Consider the following 21780-nt stretch of genomic DNA (forward strand, 5'->3'; position numbering starts at 1 on the left):
ATTGTTTTTTTTCTGTATTCATTAGTCCACCAGAAACTGTGTGTGTGTGTGTGTGTGTGTGTGTGTTGGGGGTGTGGTGTATCCTTCCTCTGCCTCTATTTCTATCCTCTCCCCTCATAAAAATAATGATGATGATGGTATTTGTTAAGTGTTTACTACGTGCCGAACACTGTTCTAAGCACTGGGGTAGATTCAAGGTAATCAGGTTGTCCCAAGTGGGGCTCACAGTCTCAATCCCCATTTTACAGATAAGGTAACTGAGGCATAGGGAAGTTAAGTGACTTGTCCAAAGTCCCACAGCTCACAAGTTGCAGAAGCAGAATTAGAACTCACGAGCTCTGACTCCCAAGCCCAGGCTCTTTCCACTAAGACACGCTGCTTCTCATCTTTATCCCATGAACCCATCTAATTCAGAGAGCAAGCAGAGCCGGGGATGACTCTCTGTTCTCTGCAGCACATTGTGGATGCTGGATCACCTGAAGTAAAGAAACCGATAACAGTACAACTAGTGACCAGAAAAATCAGATTCTGTCATGCAGATATCTCTGTGGGAACCAATTTCTATTTGTGAGCCCCAGACAGCTCAGTGATTCAGCCTGTCCTACTGTGGAGGTTGCTGCTGTTCTACCAAAGGCAAAGAGAGCATTACCAGAGAGGGCCTTCTTCTTCAGAAATCTTCAGGAATTTTTTTTTAATGGTATTAAGTGCTTACTATTTGCCAAGGACTATATTAAGCACTGGGATAGATACAAAATAATCAGATTGGACACAGTCCCTGTCCCACATGTGGCTCACAGTCTTAATCCCCATGTCATGGATGAAGAACCTGAGGAACAGAGAAGTGAAGTGATTTACCCAAGGTAACACAACAGACAAGTGACGGAACTGGGATGAGAACCCAGGTACTTCTGATTCACAGGGTTGTGCTCTATTCACTAGACCACACTGCGTCTTTAAATGTTACATTTAGTGATGACTGGAAATCAAACCTGGGCCTCCTGGGTGGCAGGCACAAACTCTACTTCTAAATCACCAGTGCTGATAAGGAATGCTTTCAGGAATTCAGGGAGGAATTTAGGGCGGATGGACAGGAAGTACTAGCAGTAGCTTGCTAGTGGCTTCCTTTGCCTGAGGAGGGTGAATACCTAGCAGTGGGGGGTGCAGAAGAGGCTGGAAAGAGCTGCCAACTGCCTTCCCCCGCCCCCCCCCCCCCCCCCCCCCCCCCCCCCCCCGCATTGCTCTCCAGAGTAGGATTGGGCTGAAAAGAGGATGAGGAACAAGAAACCATTTGGAAATTTCTTTTTATATACATCAAGCAATGGACTCTCTGACTGCCAGAAATCCTACTAAGTCAACCAAATTTGATCCCTTGTGATAGACAATCTCTTTGTCTGAGTATTTTAGGTTACAACACAGGGTTTGCAGTCAGGACTTCTGGGCTTCAATCTGGGGATATTACTTCCTGTTTGTAGATTTGACATCTACCATCCCTGCTTCAATGCCATCTCTCTCCTTCCCCCATGTTCCCCCCACCCTCACTCCATACTTCGCTTCTCCAGTTTAAACTCTTTCAGGTTCTGTCTCACCATATCCCCTTTTCAGGACCCCCTTCTTCTCTGCTTTTCTGGTTCCTAGTTCCCTTTCACCACACACAAATCTTTCATGTGTGTGCAGGAGCTTTAACACAGCTTACTTCCTCCGTTCTGCTTATGAGGCAGAGTGGGGTGGCTATTTTGAGCAACTACTAGGCTAAATACACTGTATTAAATGCTTGGAAAAATACAAAATTAGCATGAGACATGCTCCCTCTCCACAGTGAACTTACATTTTAGTGGGTGGCCCAGATTCAAAGGTATTTATAACTAGTGGAGGGAGAATAAATAATTGTATATTCAAATTGACATGTGTGTGTATGGTTGAGAGGGGATATAAGTATGTTTGGGTTGACAATGACTCAGGGCAATGGAAATTAATCCTTAGAAGCTTGTTGGAAGCTTCATGGCTTAGGTGCAAGAACACGAGCTTGGGAGTCAAGAGTATGTGGGTTAGAAACCCAACTTCGCCATTTGTCTGCTGTGTGACTTTGGGCAAGTCACTTAACTTCTTTGTGCTTCAGTTACCTCATCTGTAAACTGGAGATAAAGACTGTGAGCCCCATGGGGGCAGGGGCTGTGTCCAACCTGATTTCCTCTTATCCACCCTAGTGTTTAGAACAATGCTTGGCACATAGTAAGCATTTAACAAATACCATAATTATCGTTATTATTATTGTTGGAGGAAGTGAGATTTCAGAGGGTCTTTAAAGATGGCAGAGCTGTGGTCTGGCAGATTTGGTGTGGAGTGGTATTTTCAGGTGGGGGAATAGTTGAAGGAGGGGACAGAGGCAGGAGAATGGAGAGAAAAGTGCAGTTGGAAGGTGAGCCTGGTAGGAATAAAGAGAATAAAGGGGAGTAGGTAGTGGGTAAAGAGACCTGAGATGTAAGGAGAATTGTGAGGACTTTTTGCTTGATGAGGAGGAAATGGGAGCAAAGATGACCCCTTGCTATATTGACATGTTTTCCTGTCCTGTCCTATCTTTTTTTTTTACTTCCCAGTATAAGATTCCAATGGTTGCTGGCTCTGACTGTGGGGCTGATATGGGGTGGTAGGGGCCAAACTCTTGCTCTTTGGGTTGGGCAGCTGTTGGAATTTTTACTTTACACTCAGTGAAAGGACATAGACCAAGTGTTTTCTTGGAGCTGGGGAAACATAACAGTTCTATTCATGGAAGTAATAATAATTGTGGTAATTATTAAGCTCATATTATGTACCAAGCCTTACTGTACTAAGCACTGGAGTAGATACAAGATAAAAACTCTGTATTTTGGGAAAATCATGTTATAGTAACCACTGACTTGAGAAATGATGTGTATGGGGTTGATGGGTTGAAGGAAGGACCAAGTTGGACATTTTTCTATACAAGTTTCTATATTATTGCTATGTCCACCACTGGCAGAAAGATTTGCATGCTTGTCATGCACTGATATTTTACTGTATTAAATACTCTTCTCTCTCTCTTTATGACTATTTTCTTTCTTTGGCCCTCCACATCCTTCCTTTGGCTTAACCAGCGCTTAAGTACAGCACTCTGAAAGAGTAGTAGTAATAGTATTTATTAAGTGCTTAATGTGCCAAGCACTGTATTAAGAGCTGGAAGAAACTACACAGGTTGGAATTAAACATTGTCCCCGTCTCTCATGAGCCTCACAATTTAGAAGATTAAGAAGGGAGAGGGGATTGGAAACGGACACAACAGGAGTGATGAAACATTTAAAACACAACAAATACAAATTCTGCACTAATCAATAACTAGTCAGTCAATCATATTTTTAAATGCTTACTGTACTATTTATTGATTGATTAATCAAGAAAAGAGAGGAGGAGGCTTCTAGGGAATTGTGGTTCCCTACACCATGCCTCTTGGCTATCATGGCCATGCCTTAAACTCATTTTTTGCTTTCTCATTCTTTCATCAACTGCTGCTAGCACCCCTATTACTGAACCCCTATTCATTATTAATACTTTGAAAACTGAATGTGTTTCACTCAACAGTTATTTACAAACTGGATCCAGTTGTAAGTAGTAAGCAGGATTAGTAGTAATAGTTGATTGGATTAATTGTATTTATTATGCAGAGTACTGTATTAAGCATTTGGGAAAATACAATATATCAGAATTAGAGAAGTAGTGTGGCCTAATGGTTAGAGTACGAGCCTGGGAGTCAGAAGGACCTGGGTTCTAATCCCAGCTCTGCCACTCGTCTGCTGTGTGACATTGGGCAAATCACTTCACTTCTCTGTGCCTCAGTTCTCCTGTTCGCCCTCCTATTTAGACTATGGACAGGGATTGGGCCCAACCTGATTATCTTATATCTACCCCAGCACTTAGAACAGTGCCCGGCACATAGTAAGCTCTTAAATATCACAACAAATTATTATTATAGGCAATGCTGAAGGGAGAGAGAATAGGGTGGGGAGATGAGAGGTTAGCCAGGGAAGGCTTCTTGGAGGAGATATAATTTTAACAGGGCTTTGAAGATAAGGAGAGTGGTGGCCTTTCGTAAAGTACAAGCAGAAATACTGTCCAAACATTTTGGGGAGACTGTAAATATCATTTGGGGGTGAGGGGAGGGCAGGGTTCTAGGTAGGGGGCAGAGTTCAGTGATATCTGGTTGTGAGCTCATACTACCCCTCTGCACTCTATTGTTCCCTTTGAAAGAAAGTGGTATGACCTCTGACAGTTGTGTGGATGCTTCAGCTCCAGAAGGTTCCTTAGTGTCCAAACAGCAGATGGTAGTGTCTTGTTACAGGCTCCTCCCAGCTGAGAGCAGGGGGCTGAGATAAAGGAGGGCTTGGAAGCAGCTCTCCTCATTTGGATAATAATTTTCTTGGTAAAATAGCTTTCCTATAATTCCCTTGAAAACCTAGAAGTTGGTTCACACCACGGCTGGGGGGTTGAGGAGAATGGGACTGGGAATTGGGATTGAGTGGGGAATTTTCCTGTCATCTGCAAGAGGGAGTTTGATCTGACAGCAGTGGAAACTCGGCTCTCAAGGAGGAAAAGTGTTTCCAGCTGCCAAAAACAACAGACATCACAGGTAGAACACCTGTATCTGCCCCTGGAGTCCTGGAACAGTAAGAAAAGAATAGGGGTATTTGCTAATATTAACAATAATAATATTTCTAAAGCACTTATGTGCCAAGCACAGTACTAAGCTCTGGGGTAGAGACAAGATAATCAGGTTGGACACAGTCCCTCTCTCACATGAGGCTGCTATATTGTATTCTCCCATGCACTTAGTAGAGTGCCCTGCACATTGAAAGCACTCAGTACATACCATTCGTTGAGTTATTGAGTAGGAGGAAGAACTAGTATTGCATTTCCATTTTACAGGTGAGGAAACTGGGCTATAGACAACCCCTGAAAGGACTGAGACACTGTTTCTTTGATCAGTTTGAAGCTCCTGCTTACTAAGTGGCCTCCCTCTCCAAATGCATTTTGCTCCCTTCTCCCCTCCATACCTTTTCTAATTAGCCTTGAGGATGCATCATGGTAGGGAGTCACTGGAGTCTGGTATTTCTGCATAGCATAACCACAGCCTGTCAGCCTATGACAGTCATGTGACATGTGCTTTTCTACTTGTTTTGTTTTGTTGTCTGTCTCCCCCATTTAGACTGTGAGCCCGTTCTTGGGCAGGGATTGTCTCTATCTTTGTCAAATTGTACATTCCAAGCACTTAGTACAGTGCTCTGCACATAGTAAGCGCTCAATAAATATCATTGAATGAATGAATGTACCATTTTGACTTTGGCCTCTGAGGAAACTTCCAGAGCCTCGGTGCCTATGTGACTGATAGAGAAGTTCATGTAATGCTTTTTTAAAGGGAATGGTGTCTAGCGTAGGGACGTATGGCAGAAGCAAGGGTGTAGGATGAGCGAACAGGAAATTACCGAACTCTGCCTGTGGGAGGAAGCTTTATAAATCCTGGAGCACATTGCTAATTGAGAAAAACCTACAGTAGGATGATTGTGTCAATCTACCTTCCAGAGCTTTTAAGTATTTTTCGGGCGGTATTTGACCCATAATCCCTGGTAAAGGTCCAGGGCCTGATGAAAACATAGCTTTCCAATCTTCTCCACTCTCTCCGCCTCACCAGTTCACATTACTCAGCTCAGCTCTCTAGCCCTGGTCTGACTGCTCTTTTCAATCTAGTGCATAAAAAAGCCCTCTAGGGATAGGATCAAAGGAAAGGAGTCTGACGTGCCGTTGCTTTCCGAGCCAGAGACAAGCTGGCTTGCCTGCTGGTGGCCCAGGGAAGATGCCCGTGGAACAGGTGGATCAATAGTTACACTGTACTCTCCCAAGTGCTTAGCGCTTGTGCTCTGCACAAAGTAAGCTCTCAATAAATACGATTAAATGAATGAATCAATCAGTGGTATTTACTGAGCTATTACTAAAAATATGCAGACCACTTTACAAAGTGCCTGGAAGAGTCCAATACAACAGAATTAGTAGACACATTCCCTGCCCCTAACAAGTTTATAATCTAGGCACGAGTGGATGTAGGCTCTCTGTTTGCCCTCTCAGGTTCCCGGCCAGTTTTCAGGATGTCCCATTGGCAGCAGGACCCACATCTCCACACAGCAGGTAAATTCAGATCGCCTGATATCGGGCAGACAATTATTTTCAGGGGAGGTGAGGGGGAGAGAGGAGGCATGGGCTGACAACACAACAAATATACTTCCAGTTGATGATTTGGTCTGCCCTCCGGCTTTCTAGAGGTAACAGAGCTGGCCAGATGGTCTTCCTCATACAAACAAACAACTTGTAATTAATTCATTCATTCAATCATATTTACTGAACACTTATTGTGTTCAGAGCACTGTACTAAGTGCTTGGGAAAGGACAGTACAACAACAAACAGTGACATCCCCTGCCTACTATGAGCTCAGTCTAGAGTGTGGGAGACAGACATCAATACAAATAAATAAAATTACAGATATGTAAATAAGTGTTTTGGGGCTGGGAGGAGGGAAGAGCATAAAGGTTGGAGCAGGATCACTGGAAGGCAGGATTCCCTTGTCTGTCTCTATGATCACATTTTGTTGTAGTAGGAGTAGCAGCAGTAGTAGTAGTAGTAATGGAATTTAATGAGCACCTGCTGATTGCTATAAATACCTGCTGCCCACAAGGAGCTGACACTCTAATGGGGGAGACAGACCTAGAGATAGTCACAGAGTGAACCATGTGAATAATTTCCATATGGCGGTTAAGGTTCTGTAAGTATTGCATTACTACTTGGATCTCAGTTTATCCACCTGTAAAATGGGTTCCTATCACCTTCTCAGGAAACCTGAGAGATTAAATGTAAGTGTCAATTGGAAACTATAAGCACCATTTGGATACACAGAAATAAGAGGGTCAGGTAAGAAAGTGGGAACATCCCATTCTGGTAAAGTCCATGATGCCTTTTTCATGTGTTCCAAGTCTGGCTTGGTAGCTAGTTGGTGTATAAAACAGCCCCGTCTTGATACCTCAATTTCATTATGGTCACGGATTCATCAGTACACCGCATATAAGGTAAAATATATCCTCGTCCCGCACCATGTGGTTGGGCAAGTTTAAGATATATTCATTTGTAACAGGGAGACTGTGATCCACAAATACAAATTCTGTGCCCAAGTCCCAGTCTCAAGTGGTGAAGGAAAAAAATGCTTTAGTTTCTGTTCACTTTTCCCAAGCAGCACTGATTTGTTTCATCAGGAACTCAACCATGCTTTAGGTGGCTGGGCTCTGTTGTCCCGCCTCTCTGTATCCTTTGGGTGTCTTAGATCTCCCTGCGTGACCTCACCTGAGGTCCGACGGTATGCCAGTGTGCCCGGTCATTCAGCACCTGGGCCACCAGAATGGGACAGGGTGCCAGGATGCACCAGTGATATATCACTTTCCAACATTCTGGCCTCTGGCCCTGACCTAATGACTCCTCCTCCTCTTGGTGGGAACCCTTTAGTTGTGGCTCGCAGCCAGGGGCATATAACAGCCTCTCCTGCTGTCAACCTAAAAGCACTTATCCCCATACTTCCTGCCACTAACTTTTCCCAATTCTTTAATCTGTTTCTACCTGTGCCTCATTAATTGGCTCTGAGAAGAGGAGACCCAGGCTACCACTGTTCTGCACTCAGCCGGGGAGCCGCCTGCTGGTTAAAGCGGGGAGCCAGTGCCAGGGGAGACCCAGGCTGCCTCCATCCCACGTTCGGGCAGGGAGCACTATGCTGGTTGGAGCCGGGAGCCAGTGCCAGGGGTGGGGAGGTTCTGGGAGAGTTGTGCACATGCAGAAGTGGTCGGTGGCATTCGTTTGAAGTATTAATCTGAAAAGTAAAAGCAGTCAACAAACAAAATAATTAGCTATCAGAGAATTTTGTGGTTCATTTGCTCTAAATGGATTCAGGCAGGATACCATAAAGAAGAAACAGAACCACACACTTTGAGATTGGAGGCTTATTTTATGGCTACAGACAAATGGGCTGAAAGCTGATCAGGTTTCCAATCTCCAGAGGGTCAAGCAGATCCAGGTCCTCTATGTAAGGAATTGGAAAGTTCCAACTGATCAATTCCAAGTGCCCAATTCCTGCTGAAGGTCAGGGAGCCTGGATTCCAGAGAAAGCATCTCCCTCTCTCCCTCCCCCTCCCCAGTACTAAACCGCAAATTCATTCCCTAGCAACTCTGGCCCAGAAGATTTTACACATTTTGCAAATCCAAGTGCTAAACAGTGCAAGAATTTGGGATTGCGTGGGAGACTTGCATAATTTAGTGACTTGTCAGCCCACTGAGATATTTTGAGATCATCCTGGTTCTTTCTCAAATAGGCTTAGCACTCTCACCCCAGAAGAAATCCGAGATTTCCTTCTGCTGGAAACCAACCAGTCCACCCAACTGCACTAGTGTGGGCACAGGATGAGCTAGGACTGTATATGGTTCTGTCTCGGCATTTGTTGATTAAGCTCTGTCAGGCTGGGCTCAGGATAGAGGTATGTAATGCTGGGACTCCAAGTCTCAAATGCAACTCTCAGGAGGAGCAACATACATCAGAAAAAGTGCTCAGGGACTAGAAAAAATAAGGCTGCAGCCTAAAAGAGATTGGAATGCCTCTTGCCTCTCTTCTCTCTTATCTTTGGGTTCTTATCATGGCATCCTTGATAATCTGGGACAAGGGCCCAGAGCAAGAAGGAGACTAGGTGGGTACGAGGGTACTTATGTTCCTTTAGTCTACTGAGTGTGAAACCAGAGGGTGGGTTGATTCAAAGCAGAGTTGGAGGCCAAATGGAATTTTTGTTCATTGGATGGTGCAAGGAGCACTCAGTGAAGCTGGGGCAAACTGTTCAGTCAAATGCACAAACTTTGGGGCAGGTGGAACTGGAAAGTTGCTGAAGTAACAGTTTCCCTTCAAACTCCTCTGGAAGATTCTAGGATCTCTCAGTTCTTTGATTTTTGCATTGAGCAGGACTTCCCACATTGGGCAGGACTTTCCGGGAAACTACCTCTTGGAATTTTTTTGTATGGAGGTGGGAAAGACCCTCTGAATGGAATGGAGAGAAAGGGGATCAAATCAATCAATCAATGGTATTTATGGAGCATTTACTTTGTTCAGAGCACACTCAGTGCTTGGGAAAGTACTGTAGAGTTGGTAAACATGATCCCTGCCCACAAAGAGCTTATAGTCTGCAGGTGGAGATGGACATTAAAATAAATTACTGATGGATAAATAGTAATAATAACAATAATAAAAATAATAATGGTATTTGTTAAGGACTTAGATATGTGCCAAGCACTGCTCTAAGCACTGGGGTAGATACAAGGTAATAAGGCTATATACAAAAGTGCTATGAGGCTGGGGAGAATATCAGAGTGCTTAGGGATACACAACCAGATGCAGAGGTAACACAGAGAGGAGGGTGGGTATGAGGGCTGGGTCAGGGAAGATCTCTTGGAGGAGAAATGAGTTTTAGCAGTGTTTTGAAAGTAGGGGGATTGGTGGATTTTTGGATATGAAAGAAGAGAGAGTTCCAGGTCAGAAGGAGGACTTGAATAAGGGGTCAGCAGCCATTCATTCATTTATTCATTCAATAGTATTTATTGAGTGCTTACTGTGTGCAGAGCACTATACTAAGCACTTGGAAAGTACAATTCGGCAACAGATAGAGACAGTACCTACCCAACAACGGACGCACAATCTTGAAGGGGGAGAGACAACAAAACAAGTAGACAGGCATCAGTACCATCAAAATAGATGAATGGAACCATAGATAAATGCACATCATTAATAAAATAGAGCAATAAATATGTACAGATATATACAGGTGCTGTGGGGAGGGGAAGGGGGTAGAGCAGAGGGCGGGAGTAGGGACAATGGGGAGGGGAGGAGGAGCAGAGGGAAAGGAAAGGCTCAGTCTGAGAAGGCCTCCTGGAGGAGGTGAGCTCTCAGGGCTTTGAAGAGGGGAAGAGAGTTAGTTTGGCAGATGTGAGGAAGGAAGGCATTCCAGGTCAGAGGTAGGACATGGGCCAGGGGTCGACAGCAGGACAGGGGGGAATGAGGCACAGTGAGGAGGTTAGTGGCAGAGAAGTGGAGTGTGTGGGCTGGGCTGTAGGAGGAGAGAAGGGAGGTGAGGTAGGAGGGGGCAAGGTGATAAAGAGCTTTGAAGCCAAGAGTTAGGAGTTTTTGCTTCATGCGAAGGTTGATAGGCAACCACTGGAGGTTTTTGAGGAGGGGAGTGACATGCCTAGAGCGTTTTTGTAGAAAGATAATCCAGGCAGCAGAGTGAAGTATAGATTGAAGCAGGGAGAGATGGGAGGATGGGAGATCAGAGAGGAGGCTGATGCAATAATCCAGTCGGGATAATATGAGAAATTGTACCAGCAAGGTAGCAGTTTGGATGGAAAGGAAAAGGTGGATCTTGTCGACACTGTGAAGGTGAGACTGGCAGGTTTTGGTGACAGATTGTCTGTGTAGAGTGAATGAGAGAGCAGAGTCATGGATGACACCGAGGTTGTGGGCTTGTGAGATGGAAAGGATGGTAATGCCATCCACAGTGACAGGAAAGGACAGGGTTTGGAAGGGAAGATAAGGAGCTCAGTCTTGGACATGTTGAGTTTTAGGTGGCAGCGGACATCCAGGTGGAGATGTCCTGAAGGCAGGGGGAGATAAGAGCCTCTCAGTCAACTGTCTCAGCCAGACAGTTGAGATAGAAGTACACAGACTATGTTGATGCTAGAGGAGTGAGGTGTGCGGATTAGGTTGCAGTAGGAGATACGAAAGGTAAGGTAGGAGGGAGAGAGATGTTTGGGTACCTTAAGAGTTATGGTAAGGAGTTTCTGTTTGATTTGGAGGTATATGGACAACCACTGGAGGTTTTTCAGGAGTGGAAAGATGGGGACTGAACGGTTTGTCAGAAAAATGATCAGGAGAGCAGAATGAAGTATGGACTGGAGCAGGAGAAACAGGAGGCAGGGAGATCAGCAAGGAGGCTAATGCAGTAGTCAAGGTGGGCTATAGGTGCTTTGATCAGTGAAGTAGAAGTTTGGATGGAGACAAAAGGGCAGATTTTAGTGATGTTGTAAGGTATGACTGATAGGATTTTGTAACAGATTGAATGTGTGGGTTGAATGAGAGAAGAGAAGTTGAGGATAATGCCAAGATTATAGGTTTGTGAGACAGGAAGGATGGTGGTGGTGTCTCCAGTGATGGGAAAGTCAGGGGAGCAGGGTTTGGGTGAAAAGTTCTGTTAGGGCATGTTAAGTTTGAAGTGTCAGTAGGCATCAAATAGAGATGTCCTGAAGGCAGGAGGAAATGCAAGACTGCAAAGAAGGAATGAGATTTCTGGGCTGGAAATATAGATTTTGGAATCATCCATAGAGATGTAGTTGAAGCCATGGGAGACAATGTATTCTCTTTGGGAATGTCTGCAAGATGGAGAATAGAAGGAGACCCACAACTGAGCACTGAGGGACTCACAAAGTTAGGGCAAGGGAGGCAGCGGAGGAGCCCATGAAAGAAACTGAGAATGAGCAGCAGAGAGATAGGACGAGAACCAGGAGAGGACAATGTTAGTGAAGCCAAGGTTGGATAATATTTCCGAGAGAAGGGGGTGGACCATAGTATTAAAGGGGGCAGAAGAGCTGTAACCGTTAAAGCAAGAGGACTAGACATAGTCTGGTTCAACAGAAACATGCACCAGCATTGAAATGAAGCATAGACACCCACCCCCACCTCCCCGTGTCTTCCTGCTCTCCTCTTCCCCGCCTCGGGCCTCCAGCCAGACCCTTCATCCACAGGGGATACCTGGTGAGCAACTGGTTGGCAAGGCTGGGCAGCCTGGGGCCCAATGGTCTTTTACAGTTTTACCTCAGAAAAGCAGTAGCTCCATCAATCAATCTATTGATTTATTGAATATCTACTTTGTGCAGTGCACTGTACTAAGTTCTTGGGAGAGTAAGGTGGAAACACACTCTCTGACCACAAGAGTGCATGCTGATTTAAAATGCTGTGAATCCCAACTGGAGATTGGTCAATATCAATCAATCATATCTGAAGTGCCTTTGTGCTTGGTACAGTACTGAGGCCTAGGGTGAATATAATTAAGGTAGAAGCCACTATGCACTGAAAAACATGGTGTATATAATTTGAAAGGTTCCATGGCATCCTCTAGAGTGGGCCAGACTCCAAGGGTTTCAAAGAACCATATTTTCTTTCTGAATCTTGTCATAACCCCTCCCCCTTGTATTCTGTACTTCAGTCTATGTCTCCCCATTCCTCAAAAATCTCCACTGGTTTCCCATCCTCTGAATCCAGTAGAAATTCCTTACTATCAGATTTAAGCCCTCCATCAGTTCATCTCTTAACTTACCTTGTTCATCTACTACAACCCAGCTTGCACATTTTGCTCCTCTGACACCCAACCTACTCACTGTACCTCAATCGTGTCTATCTCTTGAGAAACAGCATGTATTACAGGAAAGAGCATGGGCCTGGGAGTCAGGGGACCTGGGTTCTAATTTGGGCTCTGCTAATTGCTTGCTGTGTGATCTTGGGCAAGTCGCTTCACTGTGCTTGGCTGTGCTTCAATTTCCTCACTTAGAAAATGGGAATTCGGTACCTATTCTCCCTCCTACTTAGACAGTGGACCTCATGTAGGACAGGGACTGTGTTCAACCTTATAAGCTTGTATCTACCCCAGTGCTTAGGGCAGTGCTTGGTCACATAGTAAGCACTTAACAAATACCAGAATTAAGTAAGCAATGTTGCCACCAACTCCTTACCCACATCCTCCCTCTGACCTGGAGCTACCTCCCACTTCATAGGCAACAGACCACCGCTTCCCCACCTTCTCTCCTAAAAATCACATCTCCTCTAAGAAGCCTTCCCTGACTAAGCCTGCATTTCCCCTATTTGCTCTCTCTCTCCTGCTTCACCTATGCCCCTGAATCTGTATCCCTTAAACACTCTGATCCTCTGATCCACCTCTAGCTTCACGGCACTTATTTACATATCCCTATTCTCTCCCATAATAATAATGGTGTTTGTTAAGCATTTACTCTGTTCCAAGCACTAAGCGCTGGGGTAGAAACAAGATCATCAGGTTGTCCCTCATGAGGCTCACAGTCTTAATCCCCATTTACAGATGAGGTAACTGAGGCACAGAGAAGTTAAGTGCCTTGCCCAAAGTCATACAGCTGATAAGTGGCAGAGCAGGGATTAGAACCCACGACCTCAGACTCCCAAGCCTGTGCTCTTTCCACTAAGCCTCGCTGCTTTCCCCTTCTAGACATTTATTTTAATGTCTGTCTCCCCCTCTGGTCTTAAGCTCTTGGTGAATAGGGATCTTGTCTACCAACTCTGTTGTATTCTATGCTTCCAAGCACTTAGTACAGTGCTCTGCACACACAGTAAGCACTCAAATACCATTGGTTGATTGATTCAGCTCAGCCCTAACTCAAATATCTTGTGTTCTTCTTCCCTCGCTCTTTGGGAGTTGCTGCCTAACCAGCCTGCTTGTATTTGTTTTTTAAAACACCCTGCCTCCATAAATCATGCCCTTCAGCCCCCTCTGCCATTTCCCATTCATTTCTGGATGGCTGCCAACTTGTCTGCACCTTCTGGGTATTGAAAGGGTTCAAAATGGAGCCCGGAGTTACAGGTGCCAAAACCCCTCACCCCAGCCTCCAGTCCCCAGCTCCCCTCCTCCCTTGGCAGTCTCCTGCAGTGGGACTGAGATCCCTGGCCCATCCGCCCTCCCTCCCGCCTGCCGTGTAACATGATGCCGCTCTGTAGGCAGCCCAGGGCTGACTTGTCATTTTTGCTGTCATATCGCATTGCAAATTCAGATCTAATTTACTGCCCACCATGCCCCCAAAATACTGCCTGGGTTGTCTGGCGTGATGGCTCGTTAAAAGCACACGCTTTCTGGCTCAGGGCTCTTCCTGCTAGAAATGGTTTTGGGAGGTCTGCTCCACTCGCTACATCTCATTTCCCTGCTTCTCCACTGACAGCACCTTTGCAGGCACTGGGTTTCTGGCTCCTTTGGGGAAAATAAGAAACTCACTTCTTTTCCAGCCTTTAGGAGACCACCTGCTGTTCCTTCCCCACTATTTCTTCAAATCACATTACCTTTTCACCACAGGATTTACCACCTGGATATCTGCCCACCCAGCAGCATTGGCAAGATGCCAGAACCTAATCTGGGGGGCAGATATCAAGGTTGCCCCTTCTGTAAGCATCAAGACCTCCTCACTTTTCCCAATGAGAGGTAAGGGGGCAGAAGCCTTGGGAATCATTTGGAGAAAGAAGGTGCAAATCCTGGATCCCCTCCCTTCTACCCCCAATAAGAATGTTGTCAGCATCCTTCTCATTCAGCCTGACTAATGCTTACTATCCTCTTTCCTCCCCAGGAGAACACCAATCAATACATCTTATTTATTGAGTGTTTGCTATGTGCAGAGCACTGTACTAAGTGCTTGGGAGCTTACAATATAACAGTATAACAGAGTTGGTAGACACATTCCCTACCCACTATGAGCTTACAGTCTAGAAGGGGAGACAGACATTAATATAAATAAATACATTATGGATATATACATAAGCACTTTTGTGGGGCTGAGGGAGGGGTGAATAACAGCAGCAAATCAGGGTGACAGAAAGAAATGAGAAAAGAGGAAATGAGGGCTTAGGGAAAGCTTCTAGAAGGAGATATGCTTTCAATAAGGCTTTGAAGAGGGGGAGAGTAATCAATCCATAAGTATTTGTTGAGTGCTTATTCTGTAGGCAGGGAACACGTCTACCAACTCTGTTATATTTACTCTCCCAAGCACTTAATACAGTGCTAAGCACACAGTTAGTGCTCAATAAATACCATTGATTGTTTGATCCATGCAGAGCACTATACTAAGCACTTGGGAGAGTGTAATAGAGTTGGTAGAAACTATCCCTGCCCACAAGGACCTTACAATCCAGTGAGGCAGACCAACATTAAATAAATTACAAATTACAAATAGAAGGAAGCAGAGTTTAAAGATGTATGTGTGTGTGTATATATATGTGTGTATATATATGTGTGTGTCTATATGTATAGAAGCAGTATGGTGGGCCGGGAGTCTGGGTTCTAATTCAGGCTCTGCCACTAATCTGCTGTGTGACCTTGGGCAAGTCATTTTACTTCTCTGTGCCTCAGTTCCCTCATCAGTAAAATGGGAATTAAGTGTGAGCTCCTTGTGAGACAGGGACTGTGTCCAACCTGATTAACCTATATCTACTCCAGCACTTAAAACAGTGCTTGGCACAAAGTAAGCGTTCAACAAGTACTATAATTACTATAAGATGAGCTATTAATTAGGGAAGGCCTCTTGGAGATGTTATTTCAGAAGGGCTTTGAAGATGGGGAGAACAGTAATCTGCTGGATGTGAAGGCAGACAAATCTATATCTCTAGTCCCGATCTTTCTCCCTCCTTGCAGACTCACATTTCCTCCTGCCTTCAAGACATCTCTACCTGGATGTCCTGCCATCACCTCAAATTTAACGTGTCCAAAACTGAACTCATCTTCCCACCCAAACCCTGTCTTCCCCCTGATTTTCCCATCAGTTTAAACAGCACCATCATCATTCCTGTCTCAGTAAATCCTCTTTACCTTTTCTTCCACTCCCTTCTATGTCACTCCGACTTGCTCCCTTTATTAATCCCCACCTCAGCCCCACAGCATTTAGGTACATGTCTGTAATTTTATTTATTTATATTAGCGGCTGTCTCCCCCTCTAATCAGTAAGCTCGTTGTGGGCGGAGAATGTGTCTGTTATATTGTTATACTGTACTCCCCCAAGTGCTTAGTACAGTGTTCTGCACATAGTAAGTGCTCAATAAATATGACTGCCTGATTGACAAGCCCATAATCTTGGTGTTAGTCTCAACTCTTCTCTCTCATTCAACCTACATATTGGATCAGTCACTAAATCCTGTTGGTTCAACCTTCCTAACATGGCTAAAATCCAACCTTTCCACTCCATCCAAATTACTACCATGTTAATCCAAGCATTTATCTTACCCCACCTTGATTACCGTATCAGCTTTCTTGTTGATCTCCCTGGCTCCTGTCTCTCCCCACTCCAGTCCAAACTTCACCCTGCTGCATGGATCATTTTTCTGCAAAAATCTTCAGTCCATGTTTTCCCACTCCTCAAGAACATATTAAACAGAAACTCCTTACCATTGGCTTTAAACTACTCTATCACCTTGATTCCTCCTACTTCACCTTGTAGCTCTCCTACTACAACTCAGCCAGCACTCTTCACTCCTCTAATGCTAACCTACTCACTGTACCTCAATCTCATCTATCTCACCACTGACCTCTCTCTCACGTCTCTCTGGTCTGGAATGCCCTTCCTTTTCATATCCGACAATTGCTCTCTCCACCTTCAAAGCCTTACTAAAGGCACATCTCCAAGAGGCCTTTCCAGACTACGTCCTCATTTCCTTTTTTCCCACTCCCTTATGTGTTGCCATGATTCACCCCTCCCTCAGCCCCAAAGCATTTATGTACACGTACATAATACACTTATATATACATATACGTAATTTATGTATTTATATTAATGCCTGTATCCCCATCTAGACTGTATGCTCATTGTGGGTAGGGAATGTGTCTACCAACTCCGTTGTATTGCACTCTCCAGAGAAGCAGCGTGGCTCAGTGGAAAGAGCACGGGCTTGGGAGTCAGAGGTCATGGGTACGAATCTCGGCTCTGCCACTTGGCAGCTGTGTGACTGTGGGCAAGTCATTTAACTTCTCTGTGCCTCAGTTACCTCATCTGTAAAATGGGGATTAAGACTGTGAGCCTCAAGTGGGACAACCTGATTACCTTGTATCTACCCCAGCACTTAGAACAGTGCTCTGCACATAGTAAGCACTTAACTAAAACCAACATTATTATTATTGTTACTCGGTACAGTGCTCTGCACACAGTGAGCACTCAATAAATGATTGATTGGCATAGAGAAGATGGTGAGGAAGAGGTTGGTGGCAAGGCAGATAAGAACAAGACAGGGTGTAGTAGGTTGGTTTGAGAGGAGCAAAGCATGCAAGCTGGGGTTTAGTGAGAGAGGATTGAGGATAAACAGTAGGGAGAGAGCTGACAGCAACAGTCAATGATCAGGATTTTCTGCTTGATATGGAGAGGAATAAGAGGAATAAGGTTTTTTCAGTTCTGGGGAAGCATGTGAAAGATGATGTTTTAAACAAATGATTTGGGCAGCAGAGGGAAATGTGGGCTGGAGAGGGGAGAGACTGAAGGCAGGAAGATCTGTGAGGAGAATGATGCAGAAGTCGAGAGGGGGAATTGACAAGTGCTTGGACCTGAATGGTGGCAGTTCAGATGGAAAGGTGGGGATGCTGGAGATTAGAAGAATAAAGCAGCAGAATTTGGGGACAGATGGGCTCTGGGAATTGAAAGAGAGATATGAGTCAAGGATAATGCCAAGGTTGTAAGCATGATAGAGGGAACATGGTGTTGTCAAATGTGATGGAAAGTTAGGAGGAGGAGGGTATTGGGGAGAAAGATAAGTTGCCAGGTACCGTACTAAGCTCTGGGGTAGATACAAGGTAATCAGGTTGGACACAGTCCCTGTCCCTCATGGGGCTCACAATCTTCAATCCCATTTTACAGATGAGGTAACTGAGGCCCACAGAAGTGAAGTGACTTGCCCAAGGTCACACAGCATACAAGTGGTGGAGAAGGGAGTAGAACCCAGATCCTTCTGACACCCAGGCCCAGGCACTTTCCATTAGGCTGAGAGTTAGAGGAGAGGAAGTGACAGGAGTGGTATATGCAACCCATTCAAGGAGTGTGGATAGGAGTAATTGGAGTGAAACGGGGTGGTAACTGGATAAGGAAGTGGGCCTAAGAAAGGAGGGTTTTTAATAGAGGAGATGCATGGGCATGTTTGAAAGCAAAGCAGAAAGGAGCCATCAGAGAGTGAGTGGTAGAAGATGGCAATCAGGAAAGGAAGCAGAGTGGGTGCAAGTATTTTACCAAGTAAGAAGGAATACATTTGGAGGGGGGGCATTTTGAAAGCAGGCGGGAAGACGACTGGGAGGGATGAAAGAGTGGATGGGGGGTAGTCAGTCAGTCAGTCGTATATATTGAGCCCTTACTGTGTGCAGAGCACTGTACTAAGAACTTTGGAGATTACAGTATGACTATAAACAGACACATTCCCTGCCCATAACAAACTTACAGGACGGGGCAAGGGAGCTGTGGAGTCGGTTTTGGGGAGCTCACACCTGATGGTTTCAAGTCCTCAACCTCATGCTCTGAGGCTTTAAAGACTGAGAGCAGGTTAGGCTTCTGGTCTCTGCCACAAGTCCCTCAGGAGGTGGAGGGTGAGTCCCACAGAGCTCTGTCTGGGGAAGGCCTGTTCTGTGGGACTTGTTAACCTGGCAGTCTGTGGGATGAGAGGAGCCCGGCGTGGGGAAGGGAAGAGTGGAGGCTTTTGGTACCCTCACACCCAAGTGAAAGAATCTGGGTGCTCACGGGGTAAGCCAGGTCCCAACAGCCACAGGAAGAACCATAGAAGCAATGGAGCTCGGCCCAGTCAGGGCTTCAGGCAGGATTCAGGCCTCTGTCTGTTTCTCGGCTCGGTGTTGGGGCTCTTGTCACGCCCTAGGCTTCACTTTCCTTTCTCCATCTGCAATCAGTCAATAGATTCATTTATTTATATTGATGTCTGTCTCCCTGTCTAGACTGATCTACCAACTCTGTTGTATTGTACTCTCCCAAGTGCTTAGTATGATGCTCTGCCCACTGTAAGCACTCAATAAATATGATTGGTTGATTGATTAGGAAACTACAACAGAGTTCATAGATGTGATTCCTCCCCACAAGGAACTTACAGTCTATGGGGGGCTTGGGGGAATGACAGACATTAGATTATAGAGTTAAGAATATTTACATAAGGGCTGTGGGGCTGGAGTAGAGCCAAGAGGCCACTTGTCATTGCCCTTCCTCATGGGAGTGGAATGAAGTTTAATTAGGGCATTTTGCCCAGTGGCCTTCACAACTGTATAACTGAGGATATTTTAATCTCTTTGGACCACCTTTCCAGCCCTCACCAATACCTAGGTCTGTTAGAGTCTGGCATCTTTCTTTTTTGCTTTTCCTACACCTACTTCACAGATGAGGGCCCACCTCCTATAAACAAGGAGTATCCCAGGATAATTGGCAATGTCTCAGTTCTGCAGACACAATATGGCCAGCCCAGGAAGAACAGAAAACACCTACAGACCATTGCTCACCTTAGAGCAAGCCTAAAGATCAGAATCTCCAGGCTAGAACAAGCCTCTTGAATATCCCTGATAGAGTTACCTGCCGTCAGGCATTCAGTACAATGTTTAGTACTCAGCAGCAGGTCAAACAATATCATTGATTGATTGATTTTCAGGCAAGACTTTACCTAAAACATTCGAGGGAAATACCAATTCTTAAAACTCTTCTTTGAAGGCAATTCTAGAACTTCTACAGGTAACTAAGTAGGACAAACTGTCCCGCCTCAAGAGTCATCTAACAGACCAAACTCCTGCTGAAACTGAAGCTCATTTCTTCTGTTCTGCCCTCCATGGAAGTCAAGAACTTCTGCTCACCATCTCCCATGTCTCATCTCTCTCAGCCTTCTCTTTTGTGGACTAAATAATCCCAACTCCTCAAGCCTCCCTCACAGGGTCTTTGCCAACACAACTCCGTTTTTGTTGTTCTCCTTTGCTCCCTCTCCAAACTCTCCCTATCTTGATGCAGTTTCAGGGCCCAGAACTAAATGGGGAGCATGAAACCACATTCAATACTGCAGGAAGACTCCACTCCGTTCCTGTAATTACCATTGCCATGCCAAGGAGATCATTTCTCTATGGAACCCTTTGCAGGTATTGTACAAGCGCTAAATTCTACTTGCAACTTCAATGAGTGTGATGGTGTGTCCCTCAGAGGGTAGAGCCAAAAGAGTCCTGGGAATGAGTAAAAGGGAAAGAATGCTGGAACCTATACTGCCCTGTGCCACCTCCTGTTGGCTTCCTCAAATAATACATAACTGAGGGATGCACCAGGATGGTTGTTCCCAGATGTTAACCCCGAATGAGGTTAGGGTCAGTCCCCCCCAAGTCCCTGATTAGCTTTCAGAGGCTCTGGACCACTTACATTCAGCCTACATAGAGAGGCAGCATGGCCTAGTGGATAGAGCCAGGTCTGGAAGACAGGAGGTCCTGGGTTCTAATCCCAGCTCCTCCACTTGTCTATGTGAGCCTAGGCATGTCACTTCACTTCTCTTTGCCTGTTACCTCATCTTTAAAATGAGGATTGTGTTCAACCCAATTTCCATGTATTCACCCCAACTCTTAGTACAGTGCCTTGTACACATTAAGTACTTAATAAGTACAATTCAGCCCAAGAATGGATTTATTAAACCAGCCCTCTCTCTGTGGATAGCACAGATTATTCTTCTCTCTAGACCATGGGTCTGTTTAGGTAACAACAGGGTAAATGGCTTTCTCAATGTCATTCAGGGAGTTAGTGACAGAGAAGTATGTCAATTTAGGGCTCTTGACCACCAGTTCCCATACCCCAGAGGATGCTGGGGCCTCTGCCAACTGGAATAAGTCCATCACATCAAAAGAACTCATCATGTTCTGGGCTCCCAAAAGCCAAAGTAGTTTGAGAAATTTCCAGTTCTTATCCTTACTGTCAAGCCTGATGCTTGCAATCTGGGAATGAGTTCAGGACGTCTGAGGGAAGTGTGACAGACAGAAAAGTCCTTGCTTTGTGCAAGCCTCAGAGATCCGATCTAGTCTGTCAAACTTTTTTTTTTTAAAAAAAGTATTTAAGTGCTTACAATATGTCAAATACTGTTCTAAGTGCTGGCAAATGTGTAAGTCAATTAGGTCAGACACAGTTCCTGTCCCACATAGGGCTCACAGTTTTAAGTAGGAGGGAGAACAGACATTTAATCCCCATTTTACAGTTGAGGAAACTGAGGAACAAGCACTTAATCCCCATTTTACAATTGAGGAAACTGAGGCAAAGAGCAGTAAGTGACTTGCCCAAGGTCACACAGCAAGCAATAGGCAGAGCAGGCATTAGAACCCAGGTCCTCCAACTCCCAGGCTGGTGCTCTTTCCATTAGGCCACGCTGCTTCTCAGGCTTAGAAAGAGGTGGCCTCTGAGTCACTGCTGAATTGCTTACTGGGACTTTGCAGTTGGTGACTTCCTGTCCCTACAGAGGCCCTTCAAATAGAAACACCCACATCTCTGCATTTCTGGCTGTCTCAGGCAGAAGCCTAATTTCTTAAGAAAGGAAGAGTTCCATTCAGGAGAAAGTCCAAAGACAAGAGACATTTTCTTGTCCTTGTTCTTTAATAGCCTAGGATAAAACAATATAAATGGATGAAAGACAAAATTAGAGGGTGTCCAAAGGTATCACTAGGATGTAATGTGAGATCTTGTCATGAAATTTAGAAAGCTGTCATTCCTCTTGTGGCGAGCAGGAGGAGGGGGGAGGCTTTGAAACTCTAACTCCCTTGGGCTACCCTCACATGCTACAATGGGGTGGAGCTGCCATCCCTCTTCTTATAGGATAGCAGGAAGTTTGGAACCCAAGAATGAAGCCCAGATCTTAATGGAAGCCTTCTGCCACCAGATTGACAGTCTCTGCAGCA

Source organism: Ornithorhynchus anatinus, chromosome 1 (assembly GCF_004115215.2).
Source record: "Ornithorhynchus anatinus isolate Pmale09 chromosome 1, mOrnAna1.pri.v4, whole genome shotgun sequence".
Classification (NCBI taxonomy): domain Eukaryota; kingdom Metazoa; phylum Chordata; class Mammalia; order Monotremata; family Ornithorhynchidae; genus Ornithorhynchus; species Ornithorhynchus anatinus.